Genomic DNA, 7,286 nt, shown 5'->3' on the forward strand with positions numbered 1-7,286 from the left:
AGGAACACACCTATGTGAGCCCGACTGCTGGTCACAGTCTATGAGATTGGGTGATCTCTAGAAAGCTCATGAGAAGGTATAGAGTATGACTAATAAGCTCCACCCGTGGGGTTTAGCCTTCGGCAGCCACGTATCAGCTGACAATAGGCGAAACTTCTGCACGCCAAACTGACAATTCAAGGCATAGTTCATTGTTCAGTTGTGAAGAAGTCTAATCCTATTGCTCTAGGTGGAAGTTCAACTTAACAGTCTCCACTGAAAATTTTGGTATATCAAACATTGTTTGGAACAGTTGACAAACTTATGTGCCTCGAGATCTGGTGGGTGATTGATGGATTATAGATGGGCTTAGGCCCATATAAGACAATAATCCCTGGTTAATCTCTAAGGCCCATGCATGTGTACGGCAAGTGGTGGGAAGTGTGGGAATTTTAGTCCCATACTGCTACAGTAAGAAGAGTGAGACCTCTTTATAAGGGCTGCTCTACCACTTGCTATTGGGAGCTTGGGAATAGGAATTGTACACGCGCGCTCCTCTTCCTCCGCCGCCCGCCTCGCCTCGCCTCGTCACGACGCGCGCGCGCCGCTGGTTGCGGGAATGAGCCGAGCTGAAGCTTATTTTTGCCGCTCAGGAATGGTTAATTAATTGTTAGTTAATTAACGAGTCGCTTACGGAAGCGCCCCTGTCCGAGACGTTGGACCATGGGCTGTTCGCGTACTCGGTCATGGGCCTGGCCTAGGCCCATCTACCCGACGGCCTATATAAGAAGGCGCTGGCCAATGGAGTGAACCCTAACTCAGTTCACTCACTCCCTCTCGCACAACCCTAGCCGTCATCTACTGTTCCTCTCACTGTGCTCCTTCCGGCGATCCTATCCCGACGACCGCGTGCACGGTTGGTCCGGAGAGCAGGTGCCTCCGAAACCATGTCGTTCGAGATCCTGCCCGAGAGAACGGCAATAAGGTTTTTGGGGAGCGTCTCAACGCGACTGCTCCCGATCCGTCCCCATCTCCGTCCGCCTCTGCTTCCACTACTTCCCCTACATCGACTCCATGGCTGACGACGAAGCCGCCAAGAAGAAGGCCTCGGCCGATGCCGAGGCTGCCGCTGCCGCCGCCGACCGGAGGGCATGACTTATTCATCCCCTATTTGTTCGTTCATGTGATGGCCGTATATATGCTGTTCATAGATGTTTTGGTTCTTTGTACTGTACGTGCTCACATGCTTAGATATCGGTATGAGCTGCATACCGTATTTGCCATGCTTACTGTTTAATCCTGAATTAGATTAGTCGAAAAAATGCTAATATTTCCAACAGCTTCCACCATGCTGCTGGCCCACCTCCCCGCTGCTTCCACCGCGTCGCCGCCCCGCACACAACCTCCTGGTTGCCGGTCGCGTCGCCGCCCCTTGCCCAACCTCCTAGCCGCCGGCGCCATGGCCGCGCCACCGCTTCGCAAGCCTCCGTCGCTCCCATCTCCTCCTGATCTCGTCATCAAGCTCCCCGACCACTCTCTGCAGTCATAGGCTCCGGCCGCCACTCTGTTTCCCATCTCTCCCAGCTCCGGTCTACCAGCGAACCACCTACACCCATAGCCACAGGTCGCTGACGTGACCCACTTCTTCTGCCGCAGCGTCCCTGATGTCCATCTCCAGCGCGACAACCACCAAGCTGACGTGCCCTCCGTTCACTGCCGCCACCCTGCATCGTTCAACGACACAGCGCCAAGCCGTTCGATGCCGCAGCTCGGGAGGTGCCCATCTCAACCGTTCCACATCTCCCCCTGGACGTTCATGCTCCTCTGGTGTACATTCAGTTCATGTTGTAGCTATGGTCATTCTATTATGATTTTCAGCTCATCTTGTGTGGTTTCTTTCTTCAGCCCCAAGTGGCAAATTTGTTCTGTAGCATATGGTATCATTGAGCTGCACTTGTGTGTACTGTCCCTCTTCCCCTGCCTCCTCAAGCGCCGCTGCTGTCTTGTGCTTGTTGTTCGACAAGTGTTTGTCTTAATGCTTAGAGAAGAGACTTGTTTTCTGTACTAAACTCATTATTAGTTTGGTGTGTATTATCTCGTCAGTTCATGAAAAAACACAGAATAGTTGGGTGCGTGTGCAAAAATATCATAAAATTATGTAAGTTTAGATATATCACCTAAAATAAATTCAAAGAAAAATTATGTAAGTTCAATCTGTGTGCTGCTACAAGTTTGCACTTCTTGTCCAGTCGTACTAGTACTGATGAATAACGAGTTGATTGAAACATGTAGGGGTTGAAGTAAACCCTCACGATATAACTATTACTGATATATGTGCTCCGCCTGCACATTTTTTCGTAAGTTCTAGAATTCATAGAGCTTCAGTCCATCTATGTTGCTTCTGCGATAACTTACTGCCGCTCGTGCTCTCCGCCTCCATCAGCTCCACCTCGCCGGAGCAATCAGTCCAGAGGAGGAGGTGTAGCTGGTCCACCCGATCTCCGACGTCTTATTCCACCTCCAAAAAATTTCTTTTACACATAATTCATACTAACATGTAAGTTATCTCTGAAGCACTCTGTGCAGGAAATTATCTCATGAGTTGTGTGTAGCGTTTGTGCCTGGTGGTGGCCAGTTTTGTGTGCTTCAAACATGCTTCAAATTCTTTTCTAAACAAATTATTAGTATGACAAAAGATTTTTTTTGTTATTTTGCTGCACAACCATGGAAGTTTAGAATACATCAGCAGTCTATGTGCGTCCAGAGAGGTGATTTTTTGTGCTCGACTAATGCAAACCTTTTTTTGTGCTACTTAGTAGTTTATGTAAATGCTAGTGAGATGAATAGCTATAGAAGTGGTTTGTGCTGATAATGCACGGCCCATATTTTTCTTAATGGATACTTCTGCAGAACGCTCGAGCCACAACAGCTCCCAGGCCGTTCACCGTCGGCACCATAGTCCGTTCACCGACGCAACGATGAGGTCTGGCCGTCGTTACCCATGACCGCGCACTCGCATCTCTCCAGCTTCAAGTAGTGTCCTCCTCTAGCTGCAGGTCGCGTTCTCCTCCAGCCGCAGGCCAATGCTATGATGCACATTCAAGGCAGCAAGCACACCACAGGTCGCAGCGCCGCCGTCGACCACATGTGCGCATCCGTGCGATTGATGCGTGTGTGCTTTAGGTATGCATCTCAATGCCTCTGCCCTTCCTCTTTTCATGTAGCATATTCTGAAAAAATTAGATGCTTTCAACTGAATAAAAAATGTGTCACACAAGTTCAGGTATAACTGTTGCATGACTTCAGAAATCTGAACAAACAAAGTTCAAACCAATAGCTAATGTACGTGTGATGTCAAGTTTCTTCTTTCGGTTCAGTTCAATATCTAAAATCTGTTCAGTTTAATTCTTATGCGTCGTTCTGGCAACGCATCACGCAGGCACCGACCTCCTCTGGTTGGGCCACACCACCACCGGCCGGTCCACAATGGTTGCTGGCAGCCGTCCAAGTTGAGAGCTGATGGTAGTTCATGTAAAAAAAGAAGAAGCAAAAAAACAGTGATTCAGTATGTATTATATGTCCAAATTATTTTAATTCAGCACAGGGCTTCCAAACATGGTTCAGTTTCAGCACAAAAGCTCGGTTCAACAAAACCCATGCCGGCTTGGATATATTTTTGTAATCCAACAGATGTGAATGCTAGTCTTCTTACCGACTTACCACTTAATAAGTTATTGGACTGACCAAAACCTTCTGTAGTACTAGTTGACATCTACTATTCAAGATCAATTTTGAGCTATAAGTTCCATTTTTCTTCCTTCCCGTTTTGATACATATTTAGGAATTACCTTTGTTAACTTTGGCATCCCCCGACGCCTCGCGCCCCCGGAGAGGCCACACGCTGAATCCGGTAGGGCAATGCTGTTGACACCGACGCCGTAGTCCTCCGGTGTCACCCTTCCCGTCCCTGTCCAGGTATAGGACTGACACCAGTCCAGCTCTTCCTCGCTTCTCCGTCCAAGCTCCTCGTGCCATGCTTGATGGTCATTTCATCATTATAAAACATAAATTTCTTTCAGTTCTGAACGTGGACAGTTCTAGGAACATTGTTGTGCAGACCAAAAGTGTGTGACGGATGTTCTCTTCACAAATTTTGTGTTTTGGAGTAAATCAACATAGATTGTTGACACGGTAGCTTCTAATTTTTTGCACTGGATTTGGAGATATGAACAATGATTTATTTTGATCAGTATTTGGCTGTGTGATATTTTTGAAACCAGGACGACCTCGTCCTTCGTCTGCTTCTCTTTTCCAGCTGCATCCAGGACGACCTGGACTTGCTGCCACTAGCTGTTGGTGCACCTCTTGTTAGCTCCTAGCTGTTACCGAGTGTGCTTGATGCTACTGCTACAAAGAAGGTAATAAAAGAATATTCACTGCTGCTATTGTCTTGCAAGTTCAGGAATTGGGTCTGATGTTGTGTGGGCATGCATGGTGTGTGCTCTGTGTGTGTTATTTGTGCGAGATGTGAGCTCTGTGATGCTCTAAATAGGAGAATTTGTGTTTATTGAGATACCATATATAGATGGGTACCATTAGTGCTCCCATTTGTATTTGGGCTTATCATAGTTCACAGGGGAGAGCTATTATGTACGGAAGTTCATGTATTGATACCCCCGAAGTCCATGTAGCTCTGCTGCTGTGCTGCCCTCATCGGCCTCGGCTATGTACGTCAGTCCAATCCCGTCGCCCCAGGCCGTTCACTGTCGCAGCGACCAGGCCGTTCATAGAAAATGTTGATTATATTGATACCTAAAACTAGTCTTTGCTCACTTTTGAATTGAAAAAGAAAAGGAGTCTCTCTAATAATAAGTTCATACAAAAAACAGAAACAAAAAAAACATGAAACACAAAAAACCCATGAAATTTGTAGGGAAAACATAATAAGTTCTAAGAAAATAAATATAGAAGTTCATATTTCTAAACGAATGAAGTATTTGGGAACTAAAATGAAGTATTTCAAAGTACAGAACTTCTATTTAGGTTTCTTTGTGTACTTCTAATGTTACTGTGCATGAACTTGTCATTATTTTTACATGTTTTACATGATTATGGTCATTTCGACCTTAACAAATTTCATTTCACCTTGTATGCTTTTTTCCGTTCATTTTACAGGTCGAAGGAGCTCCCTTCAGTTCAATGGATTCAACAAAAAATAATCCCTGCTGCCACTGCATCTTGAGTTCAAGGGATTCCTTAGGGGCCTTCTACACCATCTTGCTAATGATGCCATCGCTGGATGCCACAGCCATGCTCGTCATTCTTGTGCTGCCATTAACATACTGCTCCCTGTTTTACTGATTAGGCTGTTCAATGAGGGGTCGTTCAAAAAGCAGCGGTCAGAAGCTTTCCTTTCGTTTTCTTCCACCTCTGTAATATTTTTTTTCGATTTTGGGGACTGGGTGAGTGGATTTCACCGAGGCCTTCCATGTGCTGATGGGTGTGCTTGCTTAGCACAAAGTTGAATATTCTTGATCAAATGTGATATGTATAACTTAAAGGGAAAAGATGAATTGTGTTTCCTCGTAGCAAAAAATTGATGCTCTATCGGTGCATACTAGTATATCAGTTCCTCATGTATATCTGTCATCAGTTCATAAAAGGCATATAGAAAGTCATTCAAATCTGTGTGTTAAAAACCCAGTTTGGTTTTGTATCAGCTGCTCCGAGGAATGAAGTACATCCATGCAGGTGATTACTGATTAGGCTCCACAAAGGGAAGTGATAATGCTTCATTTGAGTTTTTTCATCTGATGTTGCTGTACTGATTGTTTGCTTACATGATGGTTTTGCAGCAAATGTTTTCCATCAAGATCTGAAGCCCAAGAATATTCTAGCGAATGTTGACTGCAAGCTGAAGATTTGTGATTTTGGACTTGCCCTTGTATCATTTAATGATGGGGCTCCATCATCCATATTCAGAAGTTTGATTTTGTGAAGAAGTATGCAAATTCTCAGTGCAGGTGTGGAGAACCAAAAAGTTCTAATAATGGTGAATCACAAGTTCAAGGACAGTAATCCGGGGGCGTGGGGGCACTGCTGATGGAGGCCGAGTCAAAGTGTCGTGACTGCTGCTGCAGATCTTCATCACGGACTTTGATGGAGATACTCCTCTGGTGGTAATGCTCATCTGCATTTGAATTAACAAAAAAAGTTACATAATTTTAGTTACTCTATACTTATAAGATCTTCAATTCCACGGATATTTGTATTAATGCACTTTGAACTGACGAAAAATTGCAGAGTCCTACTTCCACAAAGATAGGAGTGATATTTGATGGGACATGGCCAGATGCTGATGCTGGACTAGTAAATTTAGTGAAAAACTATTTTGTGCTGAAAGAACAACTATGCTTTGTCGGACAAGCACGACATGAGGTAATGGAAAGCTCCAGACCCACCTACAATGTATTTTGTCCTGAGAAAAAAATACACAAGAGTGCTATGTTTTATCTTTGGTGGTATGGTACTCACAACCTGTTTGATAATATGTCTACAGAGAAATGAATATCTTGTTACAAGTTTCTCTATTGTTAAGTGAAGTTGTACTTATACATGTACTGTTCAATCTCTATGTCGTAGCAGTATAGGCAACAAAATTATAGTCGGATATATGGATTTTATAGTTATGGGATGTCCAAATAAAATAGTATACACGTGTGATGTCGTTTATATGATTTTGTAAAGAAGATCTATATGTGTAAGTTATCTGATAAAAGAAAGAAGAAAATCAACTGGCAAATTTAGGGAAACATGTGTACCTTGAGAAAAGTTCACAAAATAAATGCTAGGAGGTTCATTTCGTGTTCGTTTAAATGTCTTCAGTGCAAGTGTGGATGGCCGGTAAGTTCTACTCAAAAGTTCATATATACTTGCAGAAAACATGATGCTCTTTAGGTGTTTGTTGTTAATGCAGAAAACAGTTTTTAATACCGAAGAACAACCCTAGCGAGAAGTTCATGTTTAGAAAGTTGGTAGGTTCATACAGAGAAACTTAACAAATATTATCCATTTTAGTATTGATCGAGTATCATATATGCTTCAGTTCTAGATACTTTGTTCATTATGATCAGGGATAATACAAAAGCATATCCTTCAGTTCTGCAGATATTTTACAACTTCTCTGAACATGCGTCCACCGACGTGCTCGGTGCCATCCACAACTTCATCGTGTGCGAGCTTCTATTCCAGATCCTCTTCCTCCATGGTCCATGCCCACCGCGACGACCAGGTCTGCAACCGAAACT

General features: G+C 44.2%; 1 long non-coding RNA gene across 1 annotated transcript; it reads left to right on the forward strand.

The window, feature by feature from the left end:
- The first annotated feature begins 4,294 nt into the window (after positions 1-4,294).
- On the forward strand, positions 4,295-5,599 carry LOC120966252 (uncharacterized). Its single transcript, XR_006665172.2, has 2 exons — positions 4,295-4,397; positions 5,155-5,599. It is a non-coding gene; the product is annotated as an uncharacterized lncRNA (long non-coding RNA).
- Positions 5,600-7,286: the final 1,687 nt, after the last annotated feature.

The sequence above is a fragment of the Aegilops tauschii genome, chromosome 6 (assembly GCF_002575655.3).
Source record: "Aegilops tauschii subsp. strangulata cultivar AL8/78 chromosome 6, Aet v6.0, whole genome shotgun sequence".
Classification (NCBI taxonomy): domain Eukaryota; kingdom Viridiplantae; phylum Streptophyta; class Magnoliopsida; order Poales; family Poaceae; genus Aegilops; species Aegilops tauschii.